The 19,278-nt window shown below is 37.8% G+C and overlaps 1 long non-coding RNA gene across 23 annotated transcripts in view; it reads right to left on the bottom strand.

Annotated features, from left to right (window-relative positions):
- The window catches only part of LOC107322457, a 396,746-nt gene that overhangs the window by 154,028 nt on the left and 223,440 nt on the right, over positions 1 to 19,278 (bottom strand). For all 23 annotated transcript variants that reach the window (XR_004309350.1, XR_004309367.1, XR_004309355.1 and 20 more), the window contains one exon: positions 4,312 to 4,360. This is a non-coding gene — a long non-coding RNA (uncharacterized LOC107322457). The remainder of the gene's footprint in view (positions 1 to 4,311; positions 4,361 to 19,278) is intronic.

Here is a 19,278-nt window from a genome sequence, read left to right as displayed (position 1 = left end):
TATTATTACATAAGAAGGGAAAGGTGGAGTGAATTCAGAGCTTGATAATTACAAATGCCACAAATGAAAATCTGTAGATTAAGTTAACAGGATTAACAGGAATTCTGGGGGCTTCTGTTAATGACATAAACTGAAGAGAAACATCCTTTTTGCGTACTAAAATACCATATTAACTACAGTGAGATACATAAGCATACATAATCTTTTTATTACTTGTAATATACTCCTCCATCTTCTTGCACACCCAAGTTGAAAACGAAACAGCCCCCTAATAAATGGCTTCAGGGCTTCTCTCAAAATATACACATTGATGTATTATTTCATTGATTAAAACAATGGGACCAGAAGAACATTCATTTTAAGCATTATGAGAAATATACCCAGATTATTTTTAGTAGTGAAAAATACAAGCACATGTATGAAATACCCTCCTTTTAAAAACCATACTGCCTTTTACAGTGTGCAAATGCCCAGAGATATATAGTCCAGCGACGCGGAGCTCTGAGAACAGAGGCATGAAAAACCCAATACTTAGTTGGAAAACCATTTTTTATTTTCTTCCGTCCATTAAATATTCAGGAACAAGTTTAACTGATTTTGTCCGTTTTGACTCTGTATGAATCTCAACCCTGTGCACAGAGATGAGCACACAGTTTTATGCTATGCAAGACTTCAAAATAACAGTAAAACAGTAACTGCCATGTAGGATTAAATGTAAGGTGATCTAGTGCAGCATTGTGTCTCTGAGAGGCAGGACCAGGTGCTTCAGAGAAGGTTTGAGTGAAACATAACCAGCAGACAGTCATTAGTTTATTTTATTCCGGCTTGAGTACGTTCTACGTAGTTTTTATTTATTTATTTATTATAGCTTATGAACAAATCTCTGTATGAGAAAATCAAGCAGAGAGTGATTAGCTGGATCACATGGCAATCAGATTTCCTGTGTGAAAACTGTGAATCCGATTTTCACTCAATGACTGTTTCTTATAACGGGCTTTGTGTCTGCCAGCAACCTGATGTGCCAGGATATTCTTTAAATGGTAACATTTCAGAATGTTTCAAAGCTGTGTGTGAGTACCAAAAACTTCTCAGAGACTTTTCATGCCACAGTTACCAGAGCTCTCCTAAGGAGAGCTTTTTTTTTTTCTCTCCAAAGTATATATTTTGAAGTTTTAATATTTCATGAGGATTCAACATTAACTCCTTCAAATGAAGACAAAGGGTTCCACCAGAAGCACAAACGAGCATGAAATGCAGATTTAAAATGAAATAATTAAAAGTGATGACTTTCACAATTCATTTTTTATGCCCTCATGGAAAATATCTGGTCCATAATCTGTGTACTCTACAGAAATTGTATACTAATACAATACACTCATTCTTTTAGCATGTTTTCAGTGCCTCAGAGAATACCAGCAGGCTCACAGTCTTCAAAATACAGCTTTTCCAGAGAGATGGTTATTGTAAGAAAAGTTTTGGACAGAGTCAGCAGAAATTCCTGTTACTGCACAGTATTGCAGTAACAATCCAATGCTGCAGTTTCTTAAGGAGCTCTATATACACAACTGTGGCTAAAACATGAAAATCATCTAGTGTCTGGCTTAATGGTGTATATAAACTAGGTGTCAATTTGCCTAACGTCTACTTGGCTGAGACAGTATTGGCTTTTCAGTCACTAGGTTTTTCAGACTTACAAACACCAACAGAACATGATGTTGAACAAAGCCACAATCTTGAAGATTGTTGGGTTGGTAGAGAGATGTTCAGAGTTTCAAATCAACACCCATTTTGCTACCAGTAGTAAAGATCAGTGCAGTACTCCATGTTGAGCTGCTGATCATACATCACCCATATTTGGCTAAGCCCCTTACTTCAACAAAATTTGTTCATAATCTGTGATCCAATTAATACAAAGACAGAATTCCGACTGTGGAGCAGAAATATTCACTGTGTTCTGTTCCTTTGCTTCTTAGAGGCAGCAATTATCGTGACTGTAGAAAATGAACAAATGAAACTAATCTGGTCAGCAAACAGTTTGTAACTATACAATTTCTTTGAGGGATGTCTTCCTCCAGACAGCTATTTTTAGCACCTTGACTGATAAGCAAGCACTTTGATGAGATTTCCTTGACTGACAGATACATAATACCCAAAAGCTACAGCCTCAGCTGATCTTTGGGATAGAAGGCCTGAGTACAAATGTACATAATGCAGAAGATGGGAAGAAGATGGAGAAAATAGTTTATTCTGTAAAAATGCAGCTTAGATGATCCAGATGAACTTGATTTCATTACTTTAATGAAAGAAAGCAATCAGTTTTTTAAAAGATGGGCTTGGAAATCTCACAGAAATATACTGATTTTCATTTCAGGAAAAAATGATTAATAGTACTTAGAGAAACAAAGACTTTCTAACAAATTAAATTAAAATTAAAATTGTAATTTAAGCCATAATGATTTCTTTTCTCAGATTTTTCATATTGTTGAGTAAATCAGTTATTATTCTAAACCAATCCAAGCATTACAATGTTGTTATAATTTATGTTTGAAAGGAAGGTGACATGACAAGCTCATCAAGAGACACCTCCATATAAGAAAGATAAGAATAGAGATTATCAATAGTTTTTGTTTTGTTTGTTTGTTTTAATAGAGTTGTTATAGTATCAGATTTATTAATTGTTAATAATTGTAGCATATTTTGAACCAAATATAAAAATAGTTTCAAGCATAAGTAAGGAAACTTGGAGGAACAATTAACTAGAACATGTGGAAGATCAAGAAGAGGGTCTAGATTTTGGAACTTAAAATGCAAATTTAGCTCCTTGATAATTTCCCCTGTGTTACCAGTCTTTCAATATGAAATGCTCTGGAGAATTCTTTAAGTTTAACTTCTGAAATTGCTATACGTTTTTTATTCTAAGATTTCACTCCCTGTTTGTAATACTGATTGAAGAATAATTTGCAAAAATGGATATATTAATAATAATAATCTAAGAATATCATACTAGGGAAGTTCAGAAGGCAGAACTGGCTGAGGTGCATACCCAGTTCTCAAAGGAAGTAAAGGTATTGGAAACTGAATTGTCAGGAGAAAATTCAAAGGAAAGAGATTTATCCTAGGTAAACTGAACTCAATAAAGCTTTTGGGAACAGAATGACAAAACGACCTCTGTCTGAGCATGAGCCAGCCGAGAAGACCAATGGCATCCTGGCTCATATCAGAAATAGTGCTGCCAACAGGAGCAAGTAGGTGATCGTCCCCCTGTTCTCAGCTCTGGTGAGGCTGCACTTCATGTACTATGTTTTGTTTGGGGCCTCTCACTACAAGAAAGACACTGATGTCTTGGAGTATGTCCAGTAAAGGACAGTGAAGCTGATGAGGGGTCTGGAGCACAAGTCTGATGAGGAGCAGCTGAAGGAGTTGGGGTTGTCCATTTTGAAGAAGAGGAGGCTCAGGGGAGACCTTATTGCCATCTACAGACACCTAAAAGGATGTAGTGGCAATGTGAGGGTCGGCTTCTTCTCCCAGGATGAGAGGGAATGGCCTTAAGTTACATTAAAACTGCATGCAGATCAGCCTAACTCCATCACCAGCACTCTCAACAGTTTAAGAGACAGCCAAAAATAGTGTTTTCTGCCAACTGTATCTACAACATACAACAACAAATAATCAAACCAGAAATCCGCAGGTTAAAGACGCACCCTAGTATACCAGCCTACAAACAATAACACTTTAAGTTGGTGATTTGCCTTTGGCATTGTGGTTTTGTACTAAGAACCAGATCGTTGAAGGCAATTTCACAGTTGCATTTCATTCCTTTCAGCTCTACAGAAATCTTATTTATGAATTTTCAAAGCCACTTCCCACCAGTCACTCTGCTGTTGCTGTGCCATTGCTGTGGTGTTAAAATACAATCTATGCAGTTCTCAACAAAAAATTCTGTATGCAACATTGATATTCTGTTAGACAGAGGGAGACTGACAACACACAGCAAGTATGAATGCTCAATTTTTAAACAGCAAATATCAACAGAAAGTGTGAGGAAACTAAGACAAGAAAGAAAAAGAGAATAAAAATAAACAAAAACATCTGGAAAATATACTCCTTTTCTATCTGAAATTTATGGAATTTGCCAAATTTCAACATATTTCTAAAATTCAAAAATCAACAACAGCATTTTCAACATCTTTAGAATAGATTTTGTACATGTTCTCCAACAATGCAGAACTTATTTTTTTTTCAGATTTATTTACTTGTCACCTGGAAAAACTTTTGATAAAAAAAATGCTGTGACTATGTATATTTGCTTACCTAATCAGTTACAGTCATAGCCCTGAAGAGAATGTATTGAAACAGAAATCTGTGGGGGAAAAATAAAAAGTTGTTTAATTATGAGTTCTCTCCTTGATATATTTGACAATAAATTAAAAAACACAGTATGAAAAAAAGCATTATTGAGACTGGAATGTGATCCATATAAATATTAGAAAATGCTGAATGTTTTGCTGCCAGTGCAATTTCTGTTCTTTCAGAGGTACTCCATCTATGGTACAAATGAATACATAAAAATTCAAGTATTGATATTTTGTATTAATTTTGTTGCTTAACTTGAAGACTGGAGAGACACCGAGGAAGTAGTTCTCGATCCTAATTAAAAAATTGCTTTATATTGCTCTGTTACATAATATAATAATGACTGTTTTGATTGTGTCACAAACTTTGTGCAATTCAAATTCAGCAAATTCTTTTGGAGAGTCTGCACTATCCTCATTTTACAGATGAGTTACTTGGTGCTAAGGGATTAAGTGAATACTTAATTTGAGTCATACGGGCCTAGTTTTTCAGAGGACTAAGCATTACGCAGCACTTTATACACTCAAGGCACTGCTCACAGCAGTTTCACTTGGATACATTAAATACCAAACACTTCTAAAGACTAGACGCTAAAGTGAGATTACAAAGATATGGGACATGCAATTGCAGACCACCTCCAAAGTTTATGCAGTGTACTTCAGCAGGTGAAGTATGTAGTAAATCTGAGGACTGCATTTTATTCTCCAGGGCTTTAATCAACTATGTAGTGAGGCTCCTTTTTCATGTCAAAAGCCTTGCTGAAGTCAAGGTACACAACATCCACTACCCTTCCTTCATGTGTCCAGACAATCATGACTTCAAAGAAGGCTACTACATTGGTCAAGCATGATTTCCCATGGTGAACTCATGTTAATTATTCCTGATAAACCTTCTTTTCTTCCAGTTGCTTGGACATGGCATCCAGAATAAATTGTTCTATCATCTTCTTAGGGATGAAGGTGAGGCTGACTGGCATGTAGCTTCCCAGCTCCTCTTTCCTGCTCTTATTAAAGACTAGACTTATTATTTCTTATTAATATCTTATTAAAGACTCTTATTAAAGACTCCTCCAGTCCTCAGGATGATAGGGAGAGGTTTGGAAATCACTTCTGTCAGCTCCCTCAGCACTTGTGGGTGCATCCCATCAGGGCCCATGGATCTCTGTGTGTTGAGTTTGCCTAGACAATCTCTGACCAGATCCTCCTCAACCAAGGGGAAATCTTCCTTTCTCCAGACTCTCTCATCTCCCGGGTTGAGATTCCTGACAGAAAGCCTCAGCAGTAAAAACTGAGGCAAAGAAGTGTTCTCAGCCTTCTCTGATACCAGGGCACCCACCTCATTCAGCAGTAGATTCACATTTTTCTAGTCTTCTTTTTGTTATTAACATACTTAAAGAACTCTTTCTTGTTGGCCATGACCTCCATCACCAGATTTAATTCAAGTGACCCTTAGCCTTCCTCACTGTTTCCCTGCATACCTTGACAATATTCCTTATATTGCTCCCAAGTGGACAGACCCATTTTTCACATTCCCTAGACTTTCCTTTTTCCATTTGAGATTTTCCATGAGCTCCTTGTTCATTCATGCAGGTCTCCTGCTACCTTTGTCTGATTTCTTACTCTTATGAATGCACCAGTCTTGAGCTTGGAGGAAATGGTGCTTGAATGTCAACCAACTCCTGTGCTCCCTTACGTTCCAACACTCTAACTCATGGGATACCTATAAGTATCTCTTTAAAGAGGTCAAAGTTGGCTTTCCTGATGTCTGGAGTTGTAATCCTACCTATTGCCTCGTTTCTTCCATGTAAGATCCTGAACTTCTGCTCGGCTACTGCATATCCAAGGCTGCCCCCACATTCCGATTCCCAACCAGTCCTTCCATGTTTGTAAGAACGTCCAGCAGCATATATCTCCTCACTGGCTGCTCCACCATCAGTGTCAGAAAGGTTTGGCAGTGTTTCACTAAACACTTGCTGACCACAAGGAAAATGTCTGACTAAAGTAACATAATTCAGTTCTGGACCCTGGAAATGAAATTGCTAGTGGCAAGTGACATAAGAAGACAATGAAAAAGACTACTGTATCATATCTCTTACTTTCACCTGAGACTGAAGTTTCCGGCATACTGAATCATCATATGAGTACCTGTGCAGATGCCTTCCATTTTTGACTAAAAGGGAAGCCAGGGACCATGATGTAGAGAATTCAGGGGTAGACCATGTTTTTAGCAGTTTCATAGCAGAAGAGTTTGAGCAAATATAAAAACAATGACAAGATTACTAATGATAGGATAAACTCAACAGTGATCATTTTACTGATGTTCTACACAGAAGAACTGCAAGCAACTTTACCAAAAAATAAAAATAAACAAACAGAAAACATAAACAGAATCCATGTTCTGTTTATGATCCTCCAGAGTGACTCGAATTTGTCCTGTGCAGTGAAAAATGCAGGAAAATATTAATCTCTCCATTCTTACCAAAAACCATGACTGCCTGAAAAAGGCTAGCACTTTGTGCACTTAATGCCAACATTCTTGTTGATGAACATTCATCTCTGTTTTCTAGATATTACTGAAAGAGAAGTTTTGTATTTGAACTCCAGCCACACGTTAGTCACTCATGGTTACATTGCAGAACAAGGGAAATCAGAGATAGAGATAACAATTAAATTTGGTCAGCACTGAAGAAGAAATTATCTTTTATTGTTAGACTTTTGGTTAGCCTGACAGTAACAACATGATGTGCATGAAAACTACCAAGAGTAAGTGGATTAATGATAGAACAAATTTAATTTGCTTATTTTGGCCAGATCTTAGAACTGGGATGGATACCCATCTCTGCTGAAGCAGGCACCATTGCCAGTGTTCCTCAAACAGCCTGGAGCATCTGACTGCTCCGGGAAAAAAAAGGTACCTTTTTGCATCAGCTCAAATTCCATAAAACAAAAGTATTACGTCACAGCCTCTTTCTGAACACAAATTATCGCCCACTGCTTCTTTTCCTGTATTGCTAAGAGAAAATGGATTCTTCCACCATGGATTCTTCACCTTCTATTTAATCACAAACAAACTTATGCTCATTAAAGAAGAGGCATCATGAAGTGTATGACAGGAGACAACAGACTTTTTTGCCCACAATTTAATCCACACAAAAAATAAAGTGAGTTTGCTTACCAGTCTGCAAATTCTGCAGACAAAATAGACAAGTTCCTTTTTTTCCAAAATATGCATATACAATAAAATATAAAGAGCATGAGAGTATTGACAACAATCATAGTAGGTAGATACAATTTTGTCAGTCATTTTTCAAAGAAGATTGTTGTTGTACTCTTTTTATACTTCAAGTAATTAATAGTAATCCTATTTTATGCATATTCATTTCAAGTCACTTATAAACAGATTTGCAAAACTATTGATTTCAATGGAAGTTAAGGGCTAAACGTACGGAGCTACAGCCTTCATCCTATTAAATCTCTAGATTTATTGTTTGCACACAAATCATTATAAAGCAGGCATTATTCAAGGAAGAACTCAATAGCAAGAGAAGAGCCCAATTAACTAGGAATTCAATGTAATTATGGAAGTTTGGAACTTGCCTGGGGACGTGTTTGCCTGCAAATCATTGGGGAAGAATGAAAAGGGAATCGTCTTTCATCTTCCTTTCCAAAGTATCATTTTCATGTTAGCTCTACATTATTAGTTTTTAAAACCTGAAGTATTAGGACTTCTACAAAGTCACAGTGTAGGAACAGAGCTGCCATTAACTGGGTTTCTGGGGGTTCTCTTTTTGCAACACTAAATCAGTGCTGGAGTTAATCATATTAATAGCTAAAAGGAATAGAATGGAGTTCTTGTCTATAGCTCTTGGTTGTTTGCTGATAATTAAACTGACTTTTCTGACCATAGACCTATGGAAGTTATAGTTAGGTCTGCAAAAAGTATACAGGAATACTTTTAAAGCTTAAACTTTTCCACTTCAATTTTACGCCCCTTTACATGAAAAAAACAAACAAACAAACAAAAACACATGAGAAATAAGAACTGGGGGCCAATGACTAATAAATTAAGGAATTTTTATAAGTACTGGAAACTTTGCTCTCACAGATTCATGCAATCAAGCCTTTGCTCTCACAGATTCAAGTCTTTATATAAGTAAAATACTAACAAAACAAAACACCTGTAAATCTTCCAACTGAGAATGTCAGGTCAATAGATCAAAGAAATCTATCAATCTATATGCTTGCCTAAAGGACACCAAAAGAGACAAGGAGACAGGGACAATCACAGCTAGTAGCTTCCTGAAAGCTGCAAGGCATTTCAGGACAGTATCTCTGTCACTGCACTGTGTTTTCATGTCCCTCTTCAAACATAAATTCGTGATGGGCTCCATATGGCTTGTTAGGCCAGCAAAAGACTTGTCTGGTTACAAACACAACAATGAATCTGTTCACTGCAAAGTCCTGCCAATCAGCATGGACTGGCTTTTAACTTTGTGTCATCTACCCATGGCTTCCCACTTTAGAATAAGGTATCTGCTCTCACGTGGCATATCATAGATACATCATACCTATATCATAGCACATGACTCAGAGGATGAGCAGAGGTTACCCAGTCCTGGTCATGACTGAAGCCATGCTGAAGCTGAGCACTACCAGTCCTGAGAAAGGACTGCAGCTCACTGGCTGTGCAGACGGCCCTGGCACTTGAGTGTCACCCTGACACAAAGTCCTGTATAAGCGGATCTACTTCACTCAGTGAGCAAAGGCCTGATACTCTATTTGCACTATTTGCAACAGGGACTAATGTAGAAACTTGTGCAGAGCTAAAATAAAATACAACTTACATTAGATGGCATAGAAATCTCCACTATGAAGTAGTCTAAACAAAAGAAGTGTTAAATCAAATTATTTGTGTTTTTCAAAAATAAAATTATATATTTCAAGAGCAAATGACAACTACTGTTAAAGGCAGTAACAATTACATGCCTAAATAGCCAATACAATCCTCTTGATTTTATTATGTTGGTGTTCGTTGTTTGCTTTAAAAAGATAAGAAATTATCTACCAGTTCCTCACATACCACTAAAGCTGAGCTGAACCCACAGAATGGGTTTCTGTGAACATGCACAAACTATTTAGCAGGATTTTCTTTATATATGTGTGTACATATATATATATATATATATATGCATTTGGATTTTGTGGGCAGCTCCATCTCAGAAATATTATATAAATTTGAAACAAATGCTGTATTAAACTGATTGAACTTCTTCGAAGTTCTTGTAAATGTTTACTGATTTGGGGGGGATAATTTTGTACGTATCTTTTCAGTCAGCCTTTCTCAGGACTTCAGTTATCAAATTAGGGGTAAAATTATACTCAAATATTGCCTACACAATCCAGTCTCTGTCTATGGGTGGACTTGGCTCTGCCAAATGCGAATTCTTACTACAGTACATAGACAATCTATCAGAACAAAGCTACAAAACTAATTTCCTTTTATTGGTAGTAGTTTTGCTTACTGCTAAAAAAAAGGACAAGGCCTTTTAAGTAAAGGCAGCTTTCTTTAAGTACTAAAACAGGATTAATTTTTATATACATACTATGGGTAGTATTGCACTGCAAGCCCATTACAGTGAAAAAAGAGAAAAGAAAAATCTCCACTGCATCTGAAAGAGGATCAGAAGGCACATCCACAAATTCGCACACAGCCCCTCATACTGACAGCTACTTTGTGGGGCACCTGCAGCATGTCTACACCCCAGCAACCATCCTCCATGCTGCTGGTGCCCAAGAAGACATCCCATTTCACTTCAAAAGGCAAGTAGCAGATTTGTGTTTTCCCACTGCTCTCTGCAGCCTCACTGCCAGTTCAGAAGCGGCAAAGGCAAAGGCATCCCATATCCCTCTTCCAGACCCACACTTAGGGACTTTAGTGATTAAGAATGCTGTTTGTAAAAAATAAAAACAAACACAACACTCTCCCTTTTTATAAGCCTCTTATATCCCAGACCATTTAAGCTCAGTAATATGGTACACCTACAGTACATGCAACATAAAGCAGAATGTGCTGTTAAGTACAGAAACTACACAAAAGTAACAGCTGACAGAATTATTTTCGATACCTTGTTATAGACATAGGTCAATACTGTTAAATCATATAACAGAAAACATCCTGTTTAGCCCTAGTTAATTACACTATAATTTCTTTTTTACTAAAAAACAACAGAAACAGCAACCATTACACTAGGAATTTATCTAGTACAAAAACTGTGTAAGACTTTTGGCATTATTTCAGTTAGGCTTTTTAATTTGTCTTCTGACTTTTTTTTTTTTTAAAATCTACCACATGAACAAACAACTGCATTTCAAAAAACTGCAAAGCCACAAATTACAGAATGATACATGAAAAGCAGAATCCGTTTTAGCTCATAATAGGTATAGGTATCATAATAGAAAATAATTACATTATATTTCAGTGCATCTTTAAAATGTTTGGGATGTTTTATGCTCTCAGTATTTGATTTGTATTTACTTACATTCCTGTTAAACAAAGTCTGTACAGGAAAGGTACACAGAGCTGACAGATAAACAACAAGTCTCCCATTTTTTTCTTTTTTCCTAGTGTGACTGAAGTCAAACAAACTAAACAAAACCTTCACTAATAAAACTACTCAAATGTAGTGCTACAAGATATGTCATGAGATGGGATGTTCTCTATTTTTTTCCTACGAAACTGCATGGCCTTATGAAAGTAAAGAAACCAAAATCACAAAACAAAGTGAAGTCTCTACCCCCTAAGATTCTCAAGTACAGATTTTTATGATTATTTAATCTCCCAGATACAGTCTGAAAGGTCCACGTTTATGCCTGTTTTGAAACAATATTCTCTCTAAGCAGACTTTGGTATCTTTTCCTAGATAAATTCCATTCCTTGTCCATCCTACCCAGTACGACTTCAGTATTCCCACAGCTTTCCCTTCTGTTGACCAAATCATCCTTTCTGTTGACTAGTCATCCCCTAAATAGTTTTTGACACAAGTCACATCTCCCACACATGATTATTTTTACATCAGGAACCTGTTGTCTACACGGCCAAACATTCACCTACAGTGCACTTTTTACTATCATGAATAAGCAGTTGCTCTGCCTACGGGAGCACCTAGCTTGCTGTACACAGCCAGCTTGAGGTCTCCTCCTGGGGCCTGATGCAGACAACCAAAGCTAGTGGAATTTACAGCCCCACCATGACCAATCTGATTTTTGATCCTTGTACAGTCTCCCCCTGTCTGTTCAACTGCATCCTCAACACTAGCCTTTTGCTAGTCAGATACAATAAATCAACATATCCATTTCATCAGCAGCTATACTGTTATTCTCTACCACTTCTCCAAAATATTCTCCATCTCAGCTTCCCAGTTGTGTCTGGAGTTCTATAATCTAGCAAAGGAGAAGTAATTATGTTGCTATTTACTAATACCTCATTCTTCTTTCATTTTTTGATCCTGTCCCTGTATGTCTGACCTTCACTAACAACCCTATTTTTTAGAGCTTTGTTACAGTTCTCTGCCTCCCTTCTCAGAAGATAACTTGATACAATAGCTTCATCTCATTCCCTGTCATACTCTCAGACCATTTTTTGCTTATATTCTACATTTATACTTATGTTACTTATGTCCAGTCACAGCATAATAAGGTTTCTTCCTCAAAGTAGCTTTTTTTTTTTTTTTGCCTTTCCAAACACAAGTACCGTTCAGAACAGGGTACACCTTTTGGTCCTTCTAGGTGTGTTGTTGGTTCTTCTGTCTTCTAAGCTACATTGAGGGAGTTACTAGAAACATAGTACATGGAGACATCCTATACACATTCTAGCATATATAGAGCTTTTAGGTACCTAGACTGCCTCAATTAATGAGTAATCCAAGCACTTAACAAACATGAGGCATCTATCCTCACAACAGCCCTGTAAGAGTTCCCTATTTTTACCTGATGGAGAACTGAGGCATAGGAAAACTACTTACACTACTTAACCATGGGATATCAGTGATAACTGAGGAATCAAAGCTAAGTTTCAGACAAACCTGACTAGAATCCTAATCTACAGACAATTTCTCTTACTTCCCAGTGAGATAAGTGTTCAGCAATCCTCATGTAGTTTTTAGTTGTTGTTGTTTCTTTAACCCTATTGCCCTTGAAGTGATACACGTGTACATGACCGATTTTGGTTGGCTTCAAGGCATAGAAATAAGGTGCCTTTTTTCCCCTTGATATATCATCAGCCAGAAACTGTTAAGTCATTTCTATTTTCTATGTGGAGCATTTCTTATTTTAGTCTTTGACACAATGATAACTGATGCCCCTATAGCCATTATCAGATGCAGTTAAAAAACAACAACAAACAAACAAAAAAAAAAAAACCACAACCAGAAGTGGGGAAGAATGGGATGTGTTATGTTTGGTTTCAGTACTGAATTCCAAAGCAACTGCAAAATGTATGCTATTTCCAATACCACCTTGTTCTTCTAATTCTGAATGTCTTTTGCACTGGTTATAGCCTGTATGGTTTTTATGTGAAAAGGTATTCATTTTCTGTTATTTATCTTTACATGTACTTACTAAAGTATTTGCATTCTAAAAAACTATCTCTGAATCCAGATTTTTATGTGGAAATGAGAGAGATGTTGTACAATGATGAAATTGTGTTTGTATATTTGTCTATATACCGTAGTCATGATCACATAAAATAAAGTTTAGAGATCAGTTAAAAATGCAAATTTTATAACAAATATTCTAAACAGGAGCTACTGAGGACATTCTGTAGCAATAATGTTATAACATGCAAGTTAATTCCAACAATATACATTATCACTGGTTTCCATGCACGAAGTCAAGTTACATGTAATGTTTTGATGAATTTATTCAAACTTATGTATCTGTTCAAGATGAAACTCTTAAACTAGATCAGACCAAATTAAAGGAGGGGAAAAAAAAAAAAAAAAAAAAAAGAGGCATTCAAAACAAGCCCTTACATCCCAGGAAGTTTAGCAGCATCTTAAACCATAACAAGGCCATGAATGAGCTTATGGCATTTCTAAGTACCAACAAACTAATATGTAGCTTGATATATCTTACAGATGGCATTATTTTGCCACAGCAGAGAGAAAATCTTGGCAGGGAAGTACAGAAAACAATAAACACTGGAATTTTTAGAACTGGATTTTCAGAGGCTGGCCTCCATATTTGTGACATCTGAAGATAGGCTGGAAATAAAGCCTTTAATTTCCTCTGTAGCTACTTCCAAGAACACAGGAAAACCTTGACAGGAGGAAGAAAAGATGAATGAGGCAAGCTGTGGAAGGTAAGGATTTGCAGCAGCAGCAGCAGGATGCAGCAGTGTCCTCCCACGGCAGTGGAGAAAACACTGATGATGGGTTGCCTTCTGCAAGGTCAGAATCCCAGGCTATCAACAGAAAAGTTTAACTACCAAAAAAGTCCTTTATGCAATGTACATAGGTGACTCGAAAAGTAACATTTCCCATTTATATCCATGGAAACTACAACAGATACAGAGAACACAGTATCACTATTAGACAGGGCAAATTCTCAGCTACAAAGTATTGTTTTTTAACACTGCCATCACTATTAGGTATGCATTTTTACCACTGATGAACAAGAGCCACACACATCAAAATATACATGGCCATTCAGAACATGGCTTGTCTTTCATACTGCTGTTGCCACTGCTGGGATGCCACCCACCACTTCAATGCACTGACATCCACTGTTTGGTCTCCAGAAATGTTCAGCATCTTTGTGAACCTTTGGGGAGGCTGAAGTCCAAGGATACTCAGTGTTGCCATATCCACAAAAGCCTTCCAGGCAGAAGAGCTTACTTCTTTTTGAATTAGCGCTAACCCTCACAGAATCTATTACCCACAAAATCACTTCATTGTAGTCAACAATGAGATAACTCAAAACCGAGAGAGGGGAGAAAAAAAAAAAAAAAAAAAAAAAAAGGCTGATCTAAGAAAAATCTTGCATGGCCCACATGTCACTCAGTGTTGCAATGAAGAACTAGCTTCTTTATCTCTGACACTACTCCACTGGAGGTATGGGGCTGCAGGATCAGGGCCCCAAGCAGCAACCCAGAGTGGTGCAGTTCTTTCCTCCTCCACCAGCTCCATCCTTAAGCACAGTGTGGCAAGTTTATCTGAGCTGGAGATGATGTCTGGGGTCAGATAGAGCCCAGCCCTTAGATCCTACTGCAGGCTCCCAGTTCAGCTGGAATGGGACAGAACAGATTTGATGTTGAGGGTAGTGCCCAGCTCCCTGAGATTGCAGCTGGACCAGGGAAGGGCTATAGCACAGCAGAACCAAAGAAAAAAGGTGGCTCCAGATGGGGGAGTTGGCATCACTGAGATTTCATGCAATACTCTTCAAGACAGCACACCTACGCCCCAAGGCAAGACAACTGCACGTCAGATGGAGACAAGAATAGGATGTGCTCAGGGCCCTACCACGCATGATGTACATTCATAGATACCTATGTGCCACATACTGCTACTTTTCTAAGCATACTGGCTTCATTGACCTGGCACCTTGGCCAGCCTTTCCCAGTCCACAAGGAATGGTGTTGGTCTGCATTCCTCTTCCAGCAGGATGAAGTACTGATGACATATTACCTCTCCTCTGGCAAAAAAGGGAGCCAGAAAGGATAGTGAGTCAGCACTGCCTCCTCACAGAAACCCCTCAACAGCATGGTTATGCCTCATTCTTCTCATAAGAGAACCATAAAATATCACACAATGCCTGAGGGATTTCCACTAAACAGTCCATTACTAAAAGAAGCATGTATCACCTACAAGTCTTTGGGGAAATGTGCATGGACCACTTCATAGTTTGATGTCCAATTCTCCTAGCAAACATATGATCCATGCCTCCACTCTTCTCTTGTCTTCATCAGTCTACCAACAGAAAGCTGTTGGTAGGCTGTAAAGTATTACAAGATAATCATTAAAAATGCTGTAGACTTTAAAAACTGAAAAAGAAGACAACACACACATCCCTACACACACAAAGTAGTGTCAAAACAGGCAGGGAAAACAAACCACATAAAAGAGCACCCAAAGTTTTGCTCCATTTTTATCTATTAGTGAATGAAAATCACTGCATCAGAGGGAGGTCTTTGGTTTGTCTTCTTTCAAAGGTTTGATAGTCCTTTGATTAAATAAGATTAGAAATCACTACTATCAAGTACCCATCATTGTGGCAGCTGAGCTCTTTCTGAGTAAATTAAACCTGCACTGTACACCATTGACTCAATTGAAAGAAGCTATTTGCTCTTCAATTCATTCCTTAATCCTTTAAAAGAAATTTGTTGAGAATCAGAAAGAATGTTTTATAACAATTGTCCTGCTACTGGCAATAAAAATAATTTATCCAGAAGTGTCCCTGAAAGGTGTGTTACGAGTTACTTTCTCATATAAGACACTCATTTACTGAGAATACAGGTTGTTTAGCTGTATTTTTCTTTTAGTTTCTTTGAACATTTAATGTTTAAGTGAAGTCAATAAAATTGTATCCTCAGCTCCCAGATTTCTATTCTTCATTTTATATTTGTATATTTTTATTCAGCTACTGGCTTCCGAAAACTAGACTGCTACTGTGCATAAGTGAGCTAGTCCCTCTTTTCTTGTGATGTTTTCCAGGTGAAGCAAGAAGGCTAAATGTAATTCTAAAACCATAAAACAATGGATTTTATATTCGGAATTTTTTCCATTCTAGAGTTTTTCCTCAGCTTCCATTGGACATACCTTTGCATTCCAACATGACAATTCTTCCAAGGAAACCTTGCTAGAAGCCTGCACAGCAAGCAAAGGAGTAGAGTAACTGACCAAGGAGCTACTCATCCCTTAGTATGCTATAAAGGTAACAAAGTGAAAAGCAACCCCTAATTTTTTGCAACACAACCACAAAGTCCACATTAAAAACAACTGAACATGAGCCAGCAGTGTGCTCAGGTGTCCAAGAAGGCCATTGGCATCCAGGTTTGCATCAGAAACAGCATTGCCAGCAGGAACATGGAAGTGATTGCCCTCCTGGCTCTGGTGAGGCCATACCTCAAGTACAGCGTCCAGTTTTGGGCTCCACACTGCAAGAAAGACTTTGAGGTCCTGGAGCATGTTTAAAGAAGGGCCACTAAGCTGGTGAGGAGTCTGGAGCACAGGCCTTGTGAGGAAGACCTTGCTGAGGGAGCTGGGATTGTTCAGTCTGGAGAAGATGAGGCTGAGGGGAGACATTCTATAACTACATGAAGGGAGGTTGTAGTGAGCTGGGAGTCAGCCTCTTCTCTTGTGTAACTGGTGATAGGACTAGAGGGAATGGCTTCAAACTGTACATGGGGAGATTTAGGCTGAACATTAGGAAATATTACTTCTCTGAAAGAGTGGTCAGGCTGTGGCATGGGCTGACCCAGGAAGGTGGTGGAGTCACTGACCCTGGAGGTGTTCAAGGAACATTTGGATGTTGTGTTGAGGGACATGGGTTAGTGAGAACAAGTGGTGATTGGTGAATGGTTGGACTGGGTGATCCTGTGAGTCTTTTCCAACCTTGGGGATTCTATGAAAAAAAATCTGCCCCAAACTCATTAGAGATGGATAAAATTCCAATACATTTTCCAGTGCCTTGCGCAATACCTTTTCCTTAATCTGCACTAGATGAAAACTTTAAAAAAAAAAAAAAAAGAGCAAGCATGACTCATTTTTATGACCAATGCACCATTCGCAAAATGCTTTCCAACCAGATTGCAGTTCAAATAAGACATGTGTATTGTTGCAAAACAAAATATGCTGGCTGCACAGAATGTATTCATCTATATTAGTTTTTCTTTCTAAATCCAGCACACTGGGAGCTAAATTAATCTGCTGAGTGCTAAATTCATCTACCGAGAGATGCTGTAGATCCAGAGAAATGTTTTGAGTGCTGTAGCAAATAAGTCTCACTCACTCAGGAGCCCTTTGTGGGCTGCTGGTGTTTTAACCATTTTGTCTGCTTTCAAGAAGCACACAGCTGATAGATGAGGAAAATGTTCACTGATTTGCAGTGGCAGTACTACAGCCAATAATCCACAGAATGAAACACAACCGTGAATCTCTCCAACTATGCATATTTATATGCAGCTGTCATATCTCTAGGTCTCCAGCGAATTACAAAGTGCTTGTGTGGCCACCAGGATGCACAATGCTATTCTGCTAAGACAGCTCTGACTAAACTACAGTAGAGGAAGATGGAATATACAGAAACACATTTCATTTTCCCTAGCTAAGCTACTTCAGAAAAGTATGCATCTAATGTAGAGTGGACTATACTCTCCAGACTTCTTACTCCAGAGGTATTTTCAAAGACCTAAATCATTTACAGAGAACAAAGATCCTTTCAAGATTATATTTTCAGTGGAGGCATCTGACTTAACGACAACATACTAACATAGACAAGCTGTCCTGCTAGCACTGTCAAGAAGTACCAGAGTGTAGAGGGAAAGGAAGAGAAGGTACCTTCCCCTGAAATAGCTACAGTGGCACGATGGGTAGCACTCAAGGCTGCAAGATGTATCATGATATGATCTTAAATGAAGGGCAGGATTGTAGGTCCTAGACTCTAAAATGAAGATAAGGATTAGGAAGAGTGACACGAGCTTAGCAAACTTCAGGAATTGTAAACATATCAACACACAGGAGAGGTCTACAGAGATGAAAGAGGAAAGTGCCAATAGAACTGCAGGTAGAGAGATGTCTCTAAGTAAAAAGAGAACCAAAAATATGACACTTTTAGAAGGCTAATGAAGTCAGTGCACTATAGATTCAAGGAGGCTATTTAGTAATCTACTAAACTAGACACTGACATTTTAAATTGTTTCTTGAATTTTATAGCCCTGATTTCTCACAAGACTATGAGCGGTTCGTATCAGAAGAAATAAGACAATGGAATCCAAACTATCCAACACTGAAAAGGAGCTGATAGAGTCAACAGCCCCCTTTGTACAGGTGGCTGTGATTGCCTCTGATCTGGCTTCCCAAAGCTGAACTTAATGCCAAATCTCCTTTCTTTGAGGAAAACCCATCCTAGGAGATCCCCTGCATTACTAAAATACATAGAAAACTTACTTCCCAACTTAAGTTAAACCTTACTGCTCAGACAAATTCACACATACAGAAAAGGGTGGACAGAAGTGTTGAAACGTAATCATTAAAGTCCAAAACAATAAATAAAAACCTTATGAATGCATTTATACACATTATTAAAACTTCTTAAGCAAGCTGCTGGAAATACTTCAATTTCCTACTCCCCTGAAAGCAATCTATAGCAAAAATGAAGTTAGAGGGCAAAAAGGATGAGGAGAGAATATTTCCATGTATGACATTTACAATTTAAAAATATTACAATCAGGTTTTATTTATTATGGCAATCATACATAGGCTTAACTCCTACTATGAAGTTATGCTTATGTTTTCAGTTCCAAAGAAAAACAAAAAAGGACATCCACTAAATGCCAAAAAGAAATCCCCTACAAACTATATATATGCTAAGTAAAACTGCTAATCTGAGAAAGACTGTTACAGAAATCTATATCATTATCAGATCAAACTCCAAATGGTATTGTATCAAAATGATGAAAATCCTGCACGGATCAAGAAATGAAGCAAATGGGCCTATTTTAGTTTCAATTTTATTACTGAAAATGGGTTTTATGATTTGCTGTGCATAGTTAAAGTGCTACCCAGACAAATTACAGCTGCTCTTTTAACCTGAACATAAGATGGCAGAGTTCCAACCAATCTGTAGTATGGTTTCTAGGCAGGATGTCAAATCTCAGCCCCCTGGGTTCCAGAATGATGAATTGAACCTTGAAAGTTGCAGCAGAGCAGCA

This window comes from Coturnix japonica, chromosome 1 (genome assembly GCF_001577835.2).
Source record: "Coturnix japonica isolate 7356 chromosome 1, Coturnix japonica 2.1, whole genome shotgun sequence".
NCBI classification, from domain to species: domain Eukaryota; kingdom Metazoa; phylum Chordata; class Aves; order Galliformes; family Phasianidae; genus Coturnix; species Coturnix japonica.
Note: the sequence above shows the minus strand (reverse complement) of the source record. Positions and strands in the feature narration are given on the sequence as shown.